At 34.9% G+C, this 22,120-nt stretch overlaps 1 protein-coding gene across 16 annotated transcripts in view; it reads left to right on the top strand.

Moving 5' to 3' along the window:
* TENM3 (teneurin transmembrane protein 3) overlaps window positions 1-22,120 on the top strand; it is a 1,287,001-nt gene that overhangs the window by 611,103 nt on the left and 653,778 nt on the right. For all 16 annotated transcript variants that reach the window (XM_058025024.1, XM_058025026.1, XM_058025021.1 and 13 more), the window contains exon 7: window positions 15,349-15,440. The gene's annotated coding sequence lies outside the window, so the exon portion shown is untranslated. The remainder of the gene's footprint in view (window positions 1-15,348; window positions 15,441-22,120) is intronic.

Here is a 22,120-nt window from a genome sequence, read left to right as displayed (position 1 = left end):
TGCAATACTAGTTCAGTATGACAAGAATATGGATGAGAAAAGTGGGTTTGTGTAACATTATTTTTCTCCCTGGGGAGAAGATTTTTCTGGGGCAAAATGACATTTATCTTGAAATTAAAACAGCAAAGTTAGTAAATTTTGTCCTGCAATACTTTTGTATGTACCTTGACATTCCTCATTTCCTGATGGCAAGCTAATCCAGTGGGAGATCCAAAAGCTATAAAAAATTGGCAAATAGCACACAGGGTTGAAGAGCAAACTTTTAGGAGTTTACAGTACTGAAACAGAAAGAACTGCATTCACCTAGTCACCATTGCTCTCTTTAATCGTTCACAAACCACAGCAAGTTATATAGTGTGTTATATACAGATGTTTCCCTAATTTGACCAGTAGATAGGAAATAAATAATGATTTGGGGTTTTTTAATGCTTCATCCTAAATATGAAGGAAAAGTGTGTTAAAATATTATTTTTAAGAAAGGACAGCAAGAAGGTTATGACAGGTTAAGTAATAAATAAGATGGTTGAATAATTGAAATCTCTTACTATGTGGGCATCAACAGATTAATTTTTACTAGTGAATTTATTTCCAGTAATGATCTTTGGAAGTGATCTCTCAATAATAAGCTGTCACAGTGAAGGAGAAGATTTTAGACTCTTGCTTAAATTTGTGCTAACTGTGCTGTGCTTATTTGTGTTCTATATCATTCTCTTCAGTTGCATAGCAAGCCAAACAAGCAATACTTATGAGCTCTTAAAAGCCCCTTTAAAACCATGGCAGCTGGATAATTCAAAAAATAACCAATGCATTCTGAGATGGCCCCAAAGTTTTTAAATTGTTTATATGCTTTTTTAAAAGCACTTCAGTGTAAGCATAGCTTTTCACAACATAAAAGGGAAATTGATCTTAGTGTCTGTTAACACAAACAGGAAAAGTTTATCTTGAAATGCAATATTCTTTGTAAGAATTCAGCTATGAGGCCTTCCTGGAGACATGGAACTCTAAATAAAAAGCCAGTAAATCACTGGAAAATATTTTACTCTTAAGCATGAATGTAACTCATTACCTGTTTGGGCCCTGCTTACTTTATCTGGATCTAGTATTCTGATTGTTCTTATATCACTGTTTCTATAGATGTTTTTGCTTATTAAAAGCCTGTGGCTTGAAAGCCATAATCTCTTCCAGATGTGTAGATATGTCTAGGGAAAAGACTTAGCCTACTCAACTCTGGATTAGCATCCTCCTATCGGGTTTTTTCAAATCTTTTTTTTTTTTTTTTTGGTATGAAGCCAAAAATATAAAAGTGTACATTAAATAGCATAAAACCCTAAAAGTACAATTGGAATATTTGAAGTTTGCATAATATAGCTCACAGCATAAAGACTGTAATTGCAAATACTAATTGCTAGGTTTAAAAAGCCCTAGAGAAATAATTGCTGCTAGTCTACATTTAGAAATTTCAAGGTAAAGGACATAACATGTTAACTAAAACACAGCTAATTAGAGCAGAAGTCGATCCCTTTCAAAGTCTGAGATGGTGATACACACAATACAGCTGTTAACTTCAGAAAACTGAGTGCTCATGTAATCAAATAAGGAAGCTGATTTCTTTTTTGTGCCTGTATTTCAAGAGAGATTCAGATCAATATGTTTTATATGAGTCTCACATTTTTAGGGTACACAACTCTACAAGAAAAAAACACCCTCAATCTAAATCTAAAAGTTCAACCTTGTCCAATATTTTCTGTGTTAATTTTTAAAATTAGTCTTTGAAATTTCATTCACAAAGTTTTCTATTTTTGAGCAAATTTTTCTGAATTCCCATTTCCCCCAGTTTTCATCGAGAGTTGAAAAGCAATATATTTCCTCTCTCGGACTGTCTTTGCAAAAGATTTTAATATTGTTGTTTTAGTGTCACATAAATCCTTTTGAGAGAGCCACAAGGATCCTGTAATGCAAGCATGTTAATTGCTGACTACTGAAACCAGTACCAAGCAAGATGCCTAGCAAGAGCAGCCATTGCCTTAGGACAGAAAAAGTCAGTGCTGAGGGAAAGCATGTTGGAAATTTAGTAGAGAAACAAATAGTCAATAGCTTCAGTATTCTCTCAGTCTCAAACATGGTCTTTCTCTCATGTAAGAAATGAGCTAGTTTATTGCAAGAGGATATGAAAAACTCAACCTCTCTTGTACCTGCTCATTAGCTGTTTGATAATTTCATTCTCCATTTCTTACTAAGAAGATACAATATGTCCTGTTCTGTGAAACCTGTTGAAGGTGTTTTCAACCTACTAGACTAGTAATTTCCAAAGATGTTTCTTTATAGCTTTTTTTCTTTTACAGTTTGTTGCAAGTCAGTCTTCACCAAGAAGACTGAAATTACCCCTTAATTTTCCTCACAACTAAAATTTTTGACTGTGCTCTCATCTTTGTTATGCCCAAGACCAGGAAAATTCTGAGACCATTATCATCAGGTTCTTTCTGATAATTGCTGACTTCCCCTAGCCTAGCATGGCAAAGGAGAAGGCTTTTGTACACTGTGGATTGTTTTGAGAATCTTAAGCATGTTTGCATCCAGGAAAGAGTGCACTGACTAGTAACCACAGATTAATTGGTACTTTTTCCTGTCCAGATCTCTGCATTTAGTGTCTTCTTTTTAAGCTGTAAGCTGCACATCTCTATCCACACCTGCAATAATTGAATTTCTCTTCTATATTATTTGCATTACAAATTGACTTAGGGTTCTGGTTTTTTTTTTTTTCTGTAGTAAGACTTGAGGAAGGATAAAAAGGTGTTAGAAAAGTAGTGGCAAAGGATAAACAATTAAGGAAAAGGGGGTTCTCTGTACTGGACCTATTAAGTAACTATATAAGAACAATAATTTTCTGAAATGGAAATCTGTATCTGTTTATGTGAATCAAAAGATATGCTAAATCAGCAGACTCCTGACCACAGAAATATTGATTATGCTATCTTCACTATTCTATGAAAACATTAATGCCTAAAATATGTTTGGAGTACAAAAGGTTAATGTCAAAAGTCTCTTTAACAGAAAGAAAAAAAAAATCATATGTCCTTGGATTTATTCAGGAACTGTAATGAATATACTATTCTCTATTGCAAAAGAAAAATTAAAATAATTTACAGAAATCTCTACAATAATAAATGTACATATTCCAAATTACTGTTCTTAACTATACTTAATTATTTTTTGTATAGTTATCATCAATACATATAGAGTAACGTTAATAGAAATAATCAAAAAAGTGACAGATAAGAGTTAAATAGACTTAGCTGTTCCAGATTTGATTTTAAATAGATTTTGAAAGAAAAGGTCTGAAATTATCAACAGCTACTAACTGAAAGAAAAAAGGCAAGCCTTTATTACCACTATGTGTGGCTCCTTTTTTCAACCACCCAAGCTCACTTTAAATTATTCTTCCATTAACTCACTGTGCTGCCTACTTCTAGCTCTTGCTGAGCAAACATCAAGAGCTGCACCCAGCGTGTGTCCTGTAGCTCAGAACAGGAAGCACTTTGGTACTCTGTATTCATGGGGAGAAACGGGAGGAGGGAAATGTCCATGGGGAGAAAAGGAAATAAAATGAGAGAGGAAGGAAGGAAGGAGAAATTTGATGCACAGCTTACTAATCCTGTTATTGTAGAAATGAAGTATTATACTTACTATTAACTGAAGAGGATCTATTTCCTAAACGTTAGTTACTCACTTTAGTGTTCTTGGCGCTGTTATGGATGCATTAACTAGGTAATGGTTAATACAATGTCAGATTCCAAGTACAAATGAGCTTTTTCTTTGTGTGGATTTGATGAAACCAGTACAATTTTTATCAAAAAGTTGTTCATTGTAATAGTATGGATCCCCTCCTTGGAGTGCAGGAGCTGCTTTTACTTGACACATTCAACTTTATTTCCACTTTATTTCCCCTACCTGGCAAATTGTATTTCTATGCTTTCAACAAACCCAAATTTCCAGTCTTCCTTTTACTCAACTATGCAATATCTGGAAGAGATATTTGGCCATTCTCTAGTTCTTTATTGACTGTATAGACAATGTAACTTTCTTGAAAGACAGTAATGCTGCACAACTCATACATTCACATGAAACTATACCATCTTTTTTAGGCATTTTATTAATTTACAAGAAAGCATAAGCTTTATGGGGGGAAAGAAAGATAGTCAGCTGGAGGGAAACCGAACTTACAAATGTTTTTAGTCTTTTTCCCTCCTTAGTAAAAATATGAACATTTAAATGTATGCAGCAGATGAAATTATATCCTCTGACACTTGTTAACTCTGGAACAAATATGTGATTGATTGCAAGGTGGCGTAGCTGCTGGCGTTTTTTGTCGGCACATTTTGATGATACAGTTACTTAGGTGAACTTCAAGTACATCAGTGACACATACAATGTTTCAGACCCTTTGACTGATTTCAAGGCTAATAATTTATGAAAGCTTTTGGAGCCAATTATTAGGTTTGTCTCAGAAGAGATTGATTTTTTGTTTTAATCCTCAGTTCCTCACTATATATCCTGTTTACCTCATCTTATTTAGTTAGAAAACAAATTTATAGAACTTTAATTTAGAAATGTCTGTTTTAACTACTTGTCAACACTTTAACAAGGTGTACTATGTGAAATGTTTGGACTTGAAAATACCTATGCAGCAGATGAGTCTAGAAACAGGTGAAGAATATATGGACAGAAGTACCACAGAAAAACATAATTTTAAAATAGACTAAGTCATAAAGGGAGGAAGAAAAATATCTAACAAGAAGTTTAATGCCTTCTTTGTAAGACTGTTGAACTTTGTATGTTAATACTGTGGGACAGCAAATCTCATATCCTCACCAATGTAAGGGAAAACACCCCTGACGCTGAGATTGACCCCATTTATGTAGCATGTCCACAGGTTCCTTCAGGACTTCAGAAGTCTAACTCAAGTCAAACACGGTGGTTGGAACACTCCAGAGAAGTATTAGCTAATAAAAAAAATTAAGATCTTTCTCTTCCAACATCCAGTGTATATACAGTATTTGGTCACTTAACTGGAGTATTCTGAAACATAACTGGAAGAATAGTAATGGAAGGAAGAAAATAAAATTAATTTCTCACTACTGTAAATTGTGGTTAGATTGCAATGGGATATATTAATTTCAAATTATTTTATAAACATGGATGAACATATTCAACAACTCTAGAATGCAAAAAAGAAACTTAATCCATGAAATTTCTGTTTGTAAGATTTTGCTGCTGAAATTATTTCAAAACAATTTGTCATTATATTTTAGACAATTCAATGGAAATTCAAGTTTTTTTCAAGTCAGTTCAATGATTTGCTATCATGCCATAAAGTCTTAATTCTTTTTAAGCAGACATTTCTTTATAACAACTCTAACATGTAGATCTACAGTCAATGCTAACATGTTGCTCTTGTATTCATTTCCTGAAAAACTCAGCTGTATGCATGGAGTAGCATCTTCTTGATTACCCAAGTAAAGTAACATTTCATTATGAGACATGGACTTATTAAGGTATTTATGGTAGGTCTAACAATTACCCTTCATGGCTTCCAGGGAATGGAAATTACTTCAAAGATTTTACTACAAGCATAAAAGGCATAAATAAAGGATGACTAGCAGGTTATATTGCTATTTCAAACAATAACTTGGGACTTCTAAGAACATTGCTCGTATTATTTCTAAAGCTGGAGAGTCAAATTAACTTTTGCCCTAACAGCAGTGATGCTGGTTGAGGGATGAATTTGGCCCACTGCATTTTGATTCCAGATGTTCTAGAGAATTTCACACATAATTGCTACAACTAGAATTCAGTTCTCTAAACAATATGTAGGAAAATTAATCCCACAAGAAATCAAGCTTGATAATGAGGAAAAATGGATTATCAGACCTTGTATGACTGCTAGAAGAAGGATTACTCTGTGGCAATGAGCCTCAGTGGAAAACTGGGTGACAGATGAATTGCTCAGGAGCTGCAATGCAATACGCCCATTTGTCATCTCCATAGTCCCAAAATATAAATCATTGGCACATTGTTTTGAATTAAAACAAGGAGGGAAAAAACACATTTTCTTCTCATTATTTTTCATATAAAATAATTAGAATGCTTTCAGTATATTAGTAGAATAGTTTCCAAACGTTCACTAGAATTGTTGGAATTTTTAGAAGTTGCCCTTTTTTTTGTTATCAAGAAATAATATACAGTTATTCTTCCGATAGATTTTAAATATTCCTTCAAAATAACTTAAACTGAGCAGTCCTAGAAATCACAACAAAATCCTTTGCAGTTGACCCACTGAGTTGCAGAAGGTATCTTGCCTTTTTTAGCACAAAATCTGTAAATTCATGCATCTGGTTCTCTTAGCGTGTAAATTTAATATGTGAGCCTTACGTATTACACATTACTGTTGAAAATGTGTAATTAAAAAAAAATCAACAAGGCAAAACCAGCAAAAATTCTGAGTACAGTGTTATGGAAAACAGACTCCACTTTGAAATTTCTGATTTTGTAAAATATAGATGAGAAATATGCATGTGGTGCTTAACATTGGCTGGCGCTCAGCTTCTCCTCGTAACATTCTTTTTGATCACACTAATAATATGCTATGAAGCATCACTCTGTGGGATGCAGTTAAAGCCTATTTAAGCCAAAGGAACTGCTCACAATCTCCCAGCGGAAAATATCAGAACATTTTTATTTTTGCCTCAGTCACTCCAGAAAACTTCATAAGGGATAGTCTTAACCAGTGTTATAGGGAAATAACTACCACTGGTATGCCTGGAAAAAATGGGAGAGAATTGAAGACTAAATGTGGTGCTGAAAAATACTGAATAAGATGATTCAGAATTAAATGCTTAAGGCTTACTTGAGCTTAAGTTGTGGAAGGTTTATGCAAATTAGGCAGTTAATAGATATTCTTGTCAGGGATCTTTGTAGAAAATGCAGTTAAAAAAAATCCCAGTCTACTTCCTCTCCCCATTCTCTTCCTCAGCTCCCAAGAGCTAGTTTTCTGCCATAGAGGCCACAAATTTAGGTCTCACTTTTTCAATATTTCTGTTCTCATAAAAGATTTATTTAATAGCATTTCATGTTTAAAGCTGCCTACTTTAGTTTTATCTTTTATAGTTGTGACTTTTAACCATCTTTTTTTCATATGTTTTCTTTTTTTTTTTTTAAGAGAACAATAAAATTATTAGCTGGCATAATAAGGGATGGTAGATTTATTCTCTAAGTAATATGTATAGAGTACTTTGGATTTTCCCAAACTGGGTAAATAAATCAGCTTGAAAAATCTTCCCTTTTGCAATATTTTTACATCTAGAGGGAGAAAATCTGTGTAACTAATACTGTTAGTAAAACAGATTCTTTTTTAGGCACTGAGAGACATATCAACAAGAGGACTGAACTAATATAATGAGCCTCGCTATACTGAACTTTTAGTCCTGAGCAGAGCAATTAGATGCTACAGAAAAATAGGATAGAAAATACATCTCTTTGTTCACTGGAGCCTATTTCTGTTACTCAATATAATTGTATCACTTTCACAAACAGATCAGACTCCATCTTAATAGGGACTTGCTTCTGAGTACTTTACTTTTCTTCACCCCTACTATTGTTATTGGGAGGCTGTTCCTGGTCATCACTGCTGTCTGATCATTAAGAATACTTTTGATCTCCAGCCTAGTTTTATTCATGGACAATCTATAATATTTTTCTCCTACCAACAGTGTCCTTTAGTTTAAGTAGGCCTTCTCTTTTCATGGCATATAATTATTTTCCAAACATAATTATAGGGAGTGATGTCTTTGTAACTGCAATATGTCTTCTACACCATTATTTTGCTAACTTAAGGAGGATAAGCACTTTTACTCATCCTTTGTATGATAAGCACTCTATTACTCTGATCCTCTTTCCAGTGCCTGCTCAAGCTTGGTTTCCCCTCTGCTGGGCTTGACTAGATTGTATAGTCCCTATGCAGATTCGTGCAGAGGTAAGAGTTCCCAAATAATTTGCAGGTACTGAATGGAGAACCAACAGAAGTCATCATGCAAAGATCCACCTTTTGACAAATTCTAATGTGGATCTCATATGAAAACATGTGTCATAATACTTATTATGCTAAATCTGACATTGAGCAGGACTCTAGATGTTGTATTTAGGAATAAGAGACTGTTCAGAATTTGACTCTGAGTTTGTCTTCTCAGGTTAGTATCTGTAACCATTCTTTCCAAAAGTAAACAACCCTAACTTATCTTAAAAATTTGTTAAGTAGGCAATAGATTTGAATTTGTTAAGAGACTGAGAATGTAATATTTCTCATTAGATGATGTATGAAGCTTTATCACCATGCTTAGAAGGCTATAAAGAGGAGGAAGCCAGCCTTAGGTAGGATAAAATTAAACAGTTTGGTAGAAATGTTCATTATGCAGCTTTAAGGAGGAATAGAAGAATGTCTTAATCTCCCACAGTAATGTGTGGTATTTCAGTGATGCAATGAATGTGGAAGCAGAGGAGGAAGTAAACAACATCCCATCATTTTTTCTGGCTAGAAAGAGTGGAGGTGGTTTAAAGTGACTGTTTTGGGGAGTCTGGTTGCTATCTTTAACAGGAGGAGCACAAAAATATTACTGTAAGAACACTTCAAGGTTCATAGATTTGGAGGACTTTTCAGAGACTAATTATGTGTTCAAAAAATCTAATATCCAGCTGAGATGTATGAGCAGCCAAGGTATATCCTTATTCCTGAGGTTACTGTTTATATTGCATGCTGTTATTTTAAGTCAATAGTTATTTTAAGTCAATAATTATTTGAAGGTAAGCATATTCTCATATTCTTAAATCTTTTATACTGGTGAAATTGAATCTGAGTAATTTGGTTCATGTCAAACACACTATTCCTTTGGGTCACTATTTAAGGTTTCCAGTCTCCCTTGAAGTATGAGGGGCCTCATCATATATAGATTTAAAAATGGTCAAAATTTATAGAATTAATTTTCTGAACTGTATACTTGCAATAAGGAAGAGGGAGAGCTGGAATTGAAAATTACATTTCTGCTAATGCCTTGCATAACCTTCTGTATGCAAATGCAATAATTAGAAAACTTCTGAGGAGATGATAGACGTATGTGAGCCTTCCACTCTCTGAGCGCTGGTCTAAGAGCCAGTCTCTGAAATGTCATAAGACAGAGATGCTTCCATTGTCTTGCTTCAGATAGTCTGCTTTGCATGAAACAATTGCATATTAATTCGGTCAGACAGAATGCAGGAGTGTGAGGATAAAAATCCATCTTAATGGCTGAAGTTTCTGTACAGGGAGGGAAGCTGCTAGTTGCAATTTTTAGAACAAAACTTGTTTATACATTTTACCAATATTTAAGTGCCACATGGAACTTTTTTTAATTAGCCACATAGTGGAAAGATTTTGTGGAGCTGAGACATTTAGCTAGAAATTTATTCTCATTCTAACTTCTACCACTGTGGTTTACGATTTATCCATATACAGTAGAATTGCTACAATAGGTAGGATTAAGAGTCCTTGTATAAAAAAAGCATAGTAGATTGATGGTGATATCTTAGGAGATATGAGTTTGATAGCTCCTTGGCAGAAGACAAAATAGAATCCTTGTCCTGTATCTTCTTGCAGTGTGAGCTAATAAATAAAAAGCAAAGTGAGGAGATCATCCATTTAGATTTAGAAGAAGTCTATAAACTCAAATTTTCAGTGAAGTGCTTGATCCTTCAGGTATAGTCAGGATCTCTGCTTAGCATAATTTTTTTTCCCTTTCGGATGCTGACTATTTAATAATGAAACTGACGACAGTTTGAGAATACGTGTTTTGAATGTAAATTTAAAAAGTTAGGTGAGATGCCAATGTCCTTTAATGCCCTTCAATGTCAAAACAAGATATTCTCATAGTATTGATTTTTTCCTTTTAAAATTGTTTTAAATTTTACAAATGGAAATTGTGTTTACTTTATAAATTTTAACTTCTATTTAAAATAAGTACAACTGACAATTTTGCAATTTTGGGAAATTTTCACTATCGCAAATATTTTCATACGACTGTTATTGAGAAAATTAGATCTCAATTTCTCATTTTGATTAAGGATGAAGTTTACTAAAACATGCAAAAATCTAAACTATTCTTATGGAAGAGAAAAGCAATTATAAAAAACTATTATTTGGTTTTAATAAGTCCCAGAGAGTTTAATAAATCAATAAAATGATACTTTCTTGACAGTTTACAAAAAAAAAAAAAGCACTTCAACACTGCATTTTCTAATCACTTTGCCTGGCACCCTGCAACCCTGCTGTGTGCCAGCAGCACCAGCCCCAGGCTCCTGACAGCAGAGCAGTGTTGCAAGGGGCAGCAGTGCAGCCTTCGCAGACCCTCGGTGCTGGAAAAGGAGACACAGTGATCTTAAAGGAACACATGAACTCAACGGGGGTCTGCCGAATGATTCAGGAGCACAGACCCTTTAGATAGAGGTTACCAGTGTTAGAAAGCTCCAGAGCCTAAGATTTCTCACTGGCCCTGTTCAAATAAATGTAGAGGCAATTTTTGATATTTCAAAGATTTGGTTCTCTGCAGCCTTAGAACTTATCCCAAAGTGGCAATGGCTTCTAAGCATTGGTTCTGCTATTGGAAAATCGAAGTCTTTGCTAAGACTTCTCAAGTTAATTTGGATGTTCTGTTCATATTTGGGATGGTTCAGCTTTTGAATTAACATCTGGGGAAAATATGTATGAAAGATCAATTCCATGACTGCTTCTTCATAGGAGCAACAGACAAATATGGAAATCTTTCTCTTGACACTGAATATAACTGTAGAGCCAAAAATATGTCAAGATATTCTATCTTGAAAACAGAGCAGAAGTGGAATACAGATTTGAGCTTGCAAAGGATGAAATGAGCAGATGTTCTGTCAACAAACTGCTCACTGTACAACAAATTTTAAAACAAGTGGAACCAAGACATTTATCACATTTTTACACAAATCAGTTTTTCTTCAAGCTGTAGCTAAGACTGCTCTCATGAGAATTACTTTCTTAAACACAAAAAATTTCAAGAAAAAGACATTTTAAAATTTTATTTTAATTCTAAGGTTCTGTTTAGAAGCAATAAGATTTTCTTCTGTAGTCAATATTGTCTTCTGTTGCTGAGTTAGGTAAATGAGTGATTTTTCTACCAAGTAGCAATACTATCATCATGTAAAGCCCTCATCCAAAATTTTCAAGTCTATACATGTGGAGTATTGTAGTTTGGACGCTTTCTACTAGCTTCCAAAGTGTTCATTCTGTGGCCCTGTGGTAAACCTACCACAGCCCTTCAACACCTTGGAAGTAATCATTACAGTCTCCCTCTATGTATCTGCTGCCATAGGTTTTCAATAAGAATATGCACAGAATTTTCTGCAGGATTTTAAGGAGGCTTAGCAAACAGGTGAATCATCCAGCCTGTCTCCAAAAGAAAATTAGCCCAAGCTTTTGACCAATATCCAAACAGATCACTTTAGGTCCTGAACTAGGAGAATATAAAATTAAACTTGGCACCAACTAAATCCAGTATCTCATCTGCATTTAGTGAATGGAAACTGGTAGACATTTGTATTGCACAACTAGATAGCTAATGTGCCAAGCAATATACCTAGAGATACCTGACAGAAAATACACCGTGGCATTCAAGGACATCTTATATTCTTGTGTTTGTGAGAAATTTCACACCTTCATTGCCTCTGTAACCAAAAATACAAAATTTACAGGAAACTGTATGCATCATTGAGGTAGGAGCCAGATAGGGTGCTAAATTTACATTACCAAAAGGCAGTTGAGCTATTTATTGAAAACAGAAGCTGCATACACAGGTAAACATGCCAGTTCTACCTACAAGTACTGTAAATGACATAAGATTACATTTTTACAATGATGGACAAGAAAAATCAGCAGGACATGTTTTTTCCTTAGAAAGTACTCCTTTATTTTTGAATCCAAACTAACACCAAATTAAGATCCATTAACCATTAGTAACAATTCGCTTTTTTTATTGCAGACAGTTATTAGTCATTCATAGTTCTAATAAAGAAGGTATTATTATACAGATGTCTAGCAGTCTTATGGTCATATTTAAACAATAATTTGAAAGAAATATACATTCAACTCATTAATTTTATAAACTGGCATTCAAATTATTACTTATTCACTGACAATTATGCACTTTACTCTCAGCATGTATTGTGAATTTGCTCTGTAGTCTTGACTTTTGACCAGGATTTTTTAAAATTTCTTTGTACTGATATTTTTAGAGCACATCACAGAACCACAGAATGAGTCAGGTTGTAGGGAACCATAGTGGGTATATGGTCCAACCCACCTAAAGCAGAAAAATCCTAGAGCTCAATTGCACAAAATACAGAATTAGGAAGTTGTTGAATATCCTCGGTGTAGGAGACTCCACAACCTGTCTGGACAATCTGTTCCAGTGCTTGGTCACTCGCACAGTTAAGAAATTCTTCCTCATGTTCAAGTGGAACTTTTAGGGCATCATTTTCTGCCCATTGCCTCTTGTTCTATTGGTTGGCACCACCCAGAAGAGCCTGGCCATATCCTCTTGACACCCCCCTTTAGAATTATATGTGTAAATGAGATCCCCTCTCAGTCATCTATTTTTGAGGCTAAACTGGCCCAGCTCCCTCAGAACATTCCCTTTTAAAATTTGGATAATCAGAAATTATTATAATACCTACACAAAGACTGACTAATTTCATAGTATTTTGATTGTAATCTAACAGTTATATTTTCTTCATATACTAGTGGTTCTTATTTGCTATTTGGGTAATCCTTGTGTCAGTGTGAACAATCAGTATGCTGACAGCCATAAAAGCTTATAAAAATGAACAGCACTGCACTACAAAATCAGAAATCTTGTTGAAAATATTCTCTTTGAAACAGTCAGAGATCTGGCCTTTTATATAAAACTCCCAGTGCATGAAAGATGGAGCTCTTCCAGTGCTGCTTGCTATACTTTTGTTTTAGCATTAAGGGACATTAAAACTGGGAAAGAAGCACAAACAAAAACTTTCTGTGTACTGACTTTTTTTATATATTTAAAGAGAATGCTTTTCTTGACCTTGACCTATCTATATAATTTTAAGAGACATTTTAGGGAATGTTGCCAAGAGGGCTGTCCTTCAGATTTGAGTTGTCACTCCATTATTTTAAAAAGTTAATCCACTCTCCTGTCCCTTTCATATAAAGTAACAGTACCTTTCAAATAAACCAGTAATACCGTCATCCTGGAGAAAGTCTGGTATCTAATTCTGTGCAGGGAGGATGTCAGCTAGAAAAAGGAGCTGACGATTGCTGAAGCTCTAAGTGGAAGCTTCTAAGGAGCAGATTTTTTTGAAGTGTTCTGGATGTACAAACAAGTTTGAGACGAGCTGGAGGAAGTTTGGTTACACATTAAATGTTGTACATTGATGAATTGGTGCTGTAATTTTTTTATGCTGATAGTTAATTACCTATCACATGCTTGCTATAGCAACATGAGGATAAAAAGCAGTGGGAAGATGGAAGCTGATGATTTTTAACTGTCTTTCATGATGTAAACACATGCCTTGTATTACTTGTACCAAAATGCAAAGACAATGAGTTTTACTCTGCCCTTCAGCAGCCTTAGAAGCCATAGTCAAAGACAGACAGATTCAGCAGTGCCTCCATAAACAAGAGATGTTAAAATTTTAGAAGTATTGCAGAACACACATATGCCAAGTTGAAACCATGAATCATGACAGCTCTGAAATGGAGTAATCTCAATGCCCACCTACTTTTTTTTTTACAGTGGGCACAAAAAGAGGAATTCCAGGAAGCATCTGTTCTCTCAGGATTAGTTTTATTAAAGCATGCAGATTACAGAGGAGTACAGAAGCAGGGTCTCTGCAGGACGGGCCCTTCCCTGCCCCGAGCGCAGACACATGGCGCTGCTCTGGGCAGGGCCTCAGGGGTAGCCAGGCCCTGCCTTCCCACCCTGCCGTCCTCAGAACACACAGGACACTGCAGGGAGGTAAGGACAGCATTTTCCCTTTGTGCTCCTGGGCTGCACCTGTGGCAGACAGCCATGGATGATGCCCACACAGGGAACTGGTGCCAGCTGTGTTGGGTCAGCCCTGGCCTGGCAATCCTGAGCTCAGGCCGCTCTGTGGGGCAGCTCAGGAGGAGCAGGCCCTGCTTCTGCCGCCCTGGACATGGAAGATGTTAATGGCAGTGTAAAAAAGTGTTCTGTGACATCTTTCACCTCTGAAGATGTAGGAAATGGGAACATGTGTCTGAGAAAAAGTCCACAAAAAATTGCTAGCTGATTTCTGGTAGAAAGTTTGATGGCTGTAGTTAAATGAATTCAGTAAATATTTACCAAAATCATGTTTCAGTTCAGTTTCCACTGAGCTTTATATCTCTGGGACCCCCACACATAATGCACAGACTTAGTTTTATTATTCTACTGATTCATCAGTCACTTGTGATGCTGCAAAGTTATTTTTCCTTTTTTTTTTATGGTTCGAATGCAGAATGCAAATTAATCACCCTGTTAGGTTAGCACTGAAAATGCTGTACAATTGCAGGATTAATATAGGATTAGTTAGTTAGAGTCCATTGTGGTAGAATTAGAACTCTTTGGAAAAGACAGAAGTTAGAACTACTACATCTGCCTTGGCTTTAAGTGACCATTTTTATTTCATTTATCAACACAGTCTAAGAGTTGGTAGCTACTAGGTTATTCAAGAGGAAAGGATGAGCTAATTAAATGCTCACACCCTTATTTCCCCTCCTTTTTTTCTGTGGAGATGGAAAAAGGAAAGTGGAGAAAAAGTTGTTTTGCTAGTGAGAATCATAATGATGAGCCATTGTGTGGTAGTCTACAGGTAGGTAATAGAGGGGCATAGGGGAAATGGAGTGCTCTGGATCAAACCAATAATTCCTGTAAGTTTGGGGGTTTGGTTTAATTTTTGTTTGGTTGTTATTTGGTTTGGGGTTTTTTTGCTGGTTTTTTTTTTCTCTTTTTTTTTTTTTTTTGTGGGTTTTTTTTTGTAATTTGGGCTTTTATTATTACTGAATTTTTAAAATATTAGTTAATTTTGTTTCAAATGTTTATCCAGCTATATGTTTTCTTAATAATTAACAGCTAGTATCATCCTTGAAAAAAGCATCATAGAAAAGTGAATAAATTGGAAAATTGATTAATTTTCAATAGAGACATCTTGTTATAATAACCTCCTGAGTTATCAATAAATGTATTTGTGCTCTTTTACCCCTAGCTTCGTGGTCACCATTGTCATTCATTTGACAAAAAGAACCCCTACCTTCTAGCAGTGGTGCATCCAACTTCTGCAAGGAGCTAGAAAAGCAGGTAGGTAGCTTTTATTTTTCTGAAATATGCCATTTTATTCTTGGATGATGTCTGACTGTGGCCTCAGAATTCAAATTTGATGCTATTGCACTGTAGTTTGAGCAGCAACAACTCACAAGGGAAGGTAACACAAACTACTGTATTCCAAGGCTTATTTTCACCCATTTTAACTTCCAAGGGGAGGAAATGCATGTTCAATTTGGTATTTTTCACTCTTAATCTTAGATCAACAACTTGAAAAAGTTGAAAAAATAGGGGGAATCAATTCTGAGTGACAATGTTGTGAAAAATTTACATATTTCAGTTTTCCGGAAGTGTTGTGACCTTTTTTTGCTCTCCTGTATCTCAGAAGTATTCGGTGTTAAAAGTTCAAGCTTGTCATGCACTTAATCCTTGATGAGAACAAGTGCATGTGGCATGTCTGAACAGATTTGATTTAGAAACAGAAAATACCCTTTTATTCCTATCCAGAATGGAAGATAATTAAGCAGTTCCAGATGCCTGCATGTGGCATCTTTAGCAGACATGAGTATATTCCTTCATCCTCACCAGTAATTCTATTCTGGTTTGCCCTAAGTTTAAAGTGAGCAGGGGGAAAGAAAGTTACCTTTCCTTTGTGTTTTGTCACTTACAAAAAAATTTATTAATATTTTACACATTTTTTATTACTGAAATATATTCTAATTATAACATACACTTACCAGTATACTTTTATGGGGTTTTTTGGGGGCAGCAGTAGGACTACACCAAATCAAGGTACTTTTTAATGCCTCCTGAAAGCATAACTTGAGATATGTATTACTCCCAAAACTAACTTGATATAGCACTGTGTGTGAAAATGATTATTCTTTAAACCTGCAGTAGGACTGAGGATCGACTGGAACCAAATCTGTTAAAACAGATTTCAGAAGCACTTCTTATTTCATATGACTCTGATTTAGTATAGCTCTGCATTTAAAATAGAAAAAAAAAGGAAGAAAATGTCAAAAATTGAATACAACATTATGTACAATATTGAATCTTGGAGAAGAGGTGATGGAATCATTTATACAGAATTAATCAAACATTTTGAAATTTCTAGCATGACGTTTTCTTGCCATGAAGGATTAAACTCTTGCATACTTTTTTCAAAGAATTTATGTTTCTTTGGAGATCACTGATTTGGGACTTGCTGAAGGCCCTGAGACTATCTAGCAGGCAGGACATTTTCTGATTTCCAGCTGCAGAACTAGTTTTCTTCCTGTCTGTTGTGAGTAGGCAGTTTTGGTTCTCGGGATACTGGGCTCCACACCTTTCTCAAAATCCCATAATGACTTGTCATGAAGAAATGGATGAAGTTTCTTCTTGTATCTGTTTACAGATTAAAGAGTAGAGCCAGAGATCCTGTATGACCTGTTACTGGGGCCTAAATTAAGTTATTCAAGTTCTTACTTTTGCTAGCAGACTTCTAAGCATACAAAATGACATGTATCTTTTGGAGTATTTATTTTTCTTGTAGATGACAGCTGCTTCTCTGGTTATATTTCGTTCACTTTGCAGTCAGTGATAAAAGTCTATGCCAGCTGTCAACATAGTATGTTCCCATAGAACCAAACTGGTGGGAGATAACCATTTCATCCACACTTCACTTTTTTAATGTCCTTTCCTTCCAAACCTGTTGTCCCCACTACAATGTCATAGAACAGCTTTTTTTTTTTTTTTTTTGTTTTCCTCACTGCTCTCCTTGGGAGGAAAAAATGTGCAGTTTGCATGGCATACCTACAATGATCTTCCAAAAGATGAGATAAAAGAATCCATAGCATGAGGAATTCTTGGACTCCTACTGCAAGGATGTCCTATCAGTATTGTAAGGAAGTAAATTAATTTCATTCTTTACTGTAATACAGCAGTTCAAAATTTTATTTGCAATATGTGACAGAAAATACCTTATAATACGTTTTCATTTAGGCTGAAACACAAGTGTGCTGAGTGCAAGGATGTTTTCTCAAGTTAGATGAAACACAGGGATGATTATATGTGCCAAAGTAATGATTTCATAGAGTAGTCTCACCTAATAGCTTCTTCATCAGGACAATTGGAGTATATGTTTGGAATGAATACTGTGTAGTACACTGGCCACTCTGTTTATTTACAGGCTGCAATGAAATGTGTTAGAAAAGCAAAAAAAAAATGGCCATTGTTTCTTCTGCTGCAATTAGCATTGCTCCTACTTATTTGTGCGGATTACTTTTATATGAATAAAAAAAGAAGTGCTGCAATATCAGTAGGTATTCCTAAATACTCAAGTGTGCTATAAATGTAACCATCCCTTTTATATTTAAATTAGGTATTTGATAGAAATCAACAAAGCTCAGTGGTGAAAACTGACAACTCCATGCATAATGCTGTAAAGAGAATGATTTCTCAAATATTTACTGCATCTATAATTTTTTTACATGCTGGCAGAAAAAATACCAACTGAGTAGCCCATGCATGTATATTTTATCTATTTTATAATTTGTGTCATTTTAATCCTCATAGTACCTCATTTTTTTCTTCCAGAAGACTAAATAAGAAATCTATGATTACTTACAGAGTCCTTAACAATGGGAGACTCTATTAAGCATGCAGAGAAAACAAATGCAGCCCATGAATTTAATTCTAGTTTTCATTATCTTTTATTTGTGTATCACACCCTAAAGCTGTCGATTTTATTCTCATATTCATCTTTCTAGTAAAACGTTGGGAGGCAGAGGGGAATGTGCTGAACTGAATTATTGATTCACTTTATGTGAGAAGAAATCCCTGTGTTTTAAAAATTCTAATGTCTTAAGTTACTAATGTATTTTTCCAATATTTGTAACTCTGGAAGTGTCCTAATTCTTGACAGTACATTATTGTCAAAGTACAGTAAATATTTTATGCAAGGTACAGTATCATAAATTGAGAAATCTCAATAGCAAATGTACCTACTTTAGCATGACATCTCAAATTCTGTTAGGAAATATTTCATGTCAGCATGGAGGTGTATTTGGCCTCTGTTCAACCTCTTGCAAACCATTAAGAACACTTTTTCCCCCTTCTTTATGTAGTGTGCTTCTTACACATTTTTCCCCTGTTTGCCCGAGAGATAGCTCGGCATAGTTGGAGAATCTGGCTTCACGGAGGACCTGCTTTTTGTGGTGTTAAGCTGGATTGACTGAAGCAAAGCAAAGTTGAATGGCTTGCCTGAGGTTGGCTCAGTGGGGATTAGAACTAAGAATCCTCTTGCTCACAGCCATTTTTCTCTAAGCTTGAAACCTCACTGCCTTCATATTATCCCAGCAAAATGAGGGGCATAGCTGACATTTAGTTTATTTCTAATGATTTACATTCCCTTTTTCATTGTTCAGATTTTCAGATATTCTTTTTCCCAATTCATCTTATTTTTGGGTATAGAAGAGAAATCCTTCTTTGGGTTCATATTTTGTTTATCTTTTCAGGGTATGTGGTATGTAATAACATTTACAAATTTTTCTTTTTAGTATATTTTCCTGTTTAGCAATGGATAAGTTCTTTAGTACTCAGTTCTTATAAGGAATTGTCAAAAAAAACCTATCATAAAAGAACACCCCCAAAATATGATTTTTCATAACCTTTGATACTTAGTAGTAAGTATTACCATCTGCATGTATACACACACACACCCAAATGCATGTATTCATACATGCATATTTGCACACCTGTATTCATGCACAATATTGTATTTTAAAATTCAAGTTTTGTGTAATAGTCAATTATTATACCACATTTTAGGAAGAAAGGCTCCAATAAAACATTGTTTCCCCAGTACCAAGCCATAAAGCTTCTGGCCAATGAAAGAATCCCTAGAAGTTCTGTGCCTTCTAGCAATGAGTCTATTGGGTTTCCCAGCTCTAGGGCTTACAATAATTCCCTGTAGCAGTCTTCCCTCTTACTAACAAAATCTCCAGTGCTGGAAGTGTGCTTGTAAAAGAGTATATGCTGAAGCTGTTAGAATTTAGAGCCCAAACTGTGGCAGAGCAAATTTTTCTCATAGCTTTTTTATGCCATAATTTTACTGGTGATGTTATTGTCACAGTTGTTTTTCCAACTCTGAATGCATAATTAAAGTGCAGGTTTCAGATCTGGTGGTACAAGGCACACTGGCCTTGAGGGATTGGTAATTATGAAGAGATTCCTAATCTATTATACATGACAGTAGGAAGAGGCAAAAATAAGGAGTAAAAGGTAAAGGACAACAACCTAGAGTCATCTGGGAACAGGCAGGGAAGTACACGAGGTCAGTGTGTGGCATGCAATATTTCCTCACCATCTTAAACAAAAATATCTTAATGGAATTCAAAATAAAGTAAAATGACTTCTTCTACTTTTCTTCTTTCCTCCCCCTGCACAAACATAGAAGGGCTTATGTGTTGAGATGACTTGTTCTCCTGGGCAGAGAAATAAAAACCTGTATCACGTGCCATATTTTAGTCATATTTCTGTACCTATCAAGTGGTAAACATACTATAAAACCTAAACTGAGGGAAAAAATGATGTTGTCTTGATTGAAAGAAAAAAAAAGCTATAATTTTACTAGCTTTGAAGACAGACAACTCTGTAATCCTGAAAAATTTCTTTATAGGGTGTCTCCACATTACTAGGTCTAAAAGTACCTTCAATTTCTTTGGGCCTCTCGTGTTGCCCAGCCATTTCTTATTTCTATATTGAAGGAGACTAATGAGTTGACCTTTTGGTTCATGAGCTTGTTCTACATAAAAACTACAGGTAGATTCACAGATTGGGCTGAAGCTGAAATGCATTTTCCCCATTTTCCTCCATCACAATCATAAGGAACATGCTCTTGAAGAGTCTCACATTGCAGTGAGTCAGGTGATCCCTATCCTGTCTTGGAGACTTCTTTTAAATGTTTAAAAATATTCCCAAGGATTCTTTAGGTCACTAGGAAACTTCTTAACAAATCAAAGAAAGAAAACTGCATAGAAACATGCCTAATTTGTTAATAATTTAGAAAATTACCATCATTCAGACCAATTCAAGTCTACTCCAGCTTGTGAGGCTTAAGGGAGACCAGATGGTGGTAGTACATTGGAAGGTATCCAAAACTGCTTTTGAGTTAATTGATATAGTGGAGAAGAGATCTCTGAAGAAGTATATATCCCCAGGTAGTTGATTGCTTTGGAATTCCAGCAGAGAAGAAATGTGTCAAAAATGAGAAAGGAAACATAAGTTATTGAGTGGTTTTATCTTAGATTTAGCCCACTAAATTACTAGCCAAACATACATAAAAACCAAAAAATTAAATAATTTGATAAATAAGGAAAAAGTGGACATTGCAGAACTAGATGGAATTGAGAAAATACCCTCTAGTTTTTACCTTTTGTATTTACACTTCACTTCCATTGTTTTACTGTATAGAGGTAGATGGCTTATATTTAATTTGAAACAGTAAATTTCAATCAGTATGGCAACATTGGACCTTCTAACAGTACATTGTTACATACTGCTAAATGAAAGTGTCCCTGTACTAAATTAGAACTGCCACCACAGGTTGTTTAAATTCTCTATAAAAACAGATCAAATAAAACTGGAAAAGTAATTCATAGCTACAGTAAAATGGAAAATTAATATTGAACTTTAAATCACAGAGAAATCAGGATCTATATAGTGAATATTCACTCTTCTTTTAGGCTTCCTATTTGAACACCTGCATTTTGTGTACAGAGTCTTAGAATTATTTAGCTTGGAAAAGAACTCTAAGATCATTGAGTCCAATCTTTAATACATAAGAGACATTGAGTATAATCTTTGGTAGCTTAGCTTAGTTTTATTTTTTCTCCTGTTTTTTTTCTTCTTAATTTTCTTTCTTTAATTTTTCTTTTCCTTTTTCCTCTTCACTTTCCTCTTTTTCCTTTTTTTTTTTCCTTCAAATATATGTAATTAAGTGTATTTAGTTCTTAATAATGAGATAAATCCTTCAATATTTTTATTAATTTCACGTTGGAAATGTTTCATCAGGAGACTTAGCATTTTCTGTGCTTTTCTTTCACGTGATGTCTTTCAATCTTTTTAGTGTGCATTCCATTAGAAGAGCAGTCAATGTGACCTTCTTCTACGGGGTTAATAAAGAATGCATAGTTTCATAAGCTTGATTCAATTTCCTTAATGTGAGCACACTGAATAAGTGACCATTATAGTATTTGTCTGGTTTTCTGTGCTGCAGTGTGCAGTTACCAACCTTTTATATGAATGACCACATCTGGTGTGCATTTGGCCACGTAAGGTGAGACAAAAGCAAAATAGATTTTCCTTAGCATTAAATCAAATTTCCACACATTGTACTCTCTAATGTGGATCTAAAATGTATCAGGTCATATATTATTTAGCTGTATTGCATTTTGTGCTTTTTTTTCAATTCCATCCCACATTCCCAGTTTTAATAAATGCATGAGTAGATGCAATATTTGAGCATTATATCTTAGAAAGTCAACACTTTCAACAGATTCTTCGAACTTCAAAGAATTTAATATTAGTATCATAAAAGGTCTTTTGAAGAATAATACTGGAACATAAGAAAAATGACTGCCTGAGTGTGCCTTATCATTTTGAAAGTGTTTTATTGCTTTAATTTCCTGTCGTACTAAAGTAACAAGCGGCATAATAGAAGATGTACTGTAACA

The sequence above is a fragment of the Melospiza georgiana genome, chromosome 5, assembly GCF_028018845.1.
Source record: "Melospiza georgiana isolate bMelGeo1 chromosome 5, bMelGeo1.pri, whole genome shotgun sequence".
In the NCBI taxonomy this organism is placed as follows: Eukaryota; Metazoa; Chordata; class Aves; order Passeriformes; family Passerellidae; genus Melospiza; species Melospiza georgiana.
The sequence above is the reverse complement of the archived record's forward strand: the minus strand, read 5'-3'. Positions and strand labels throughout refer to the sequence as shown.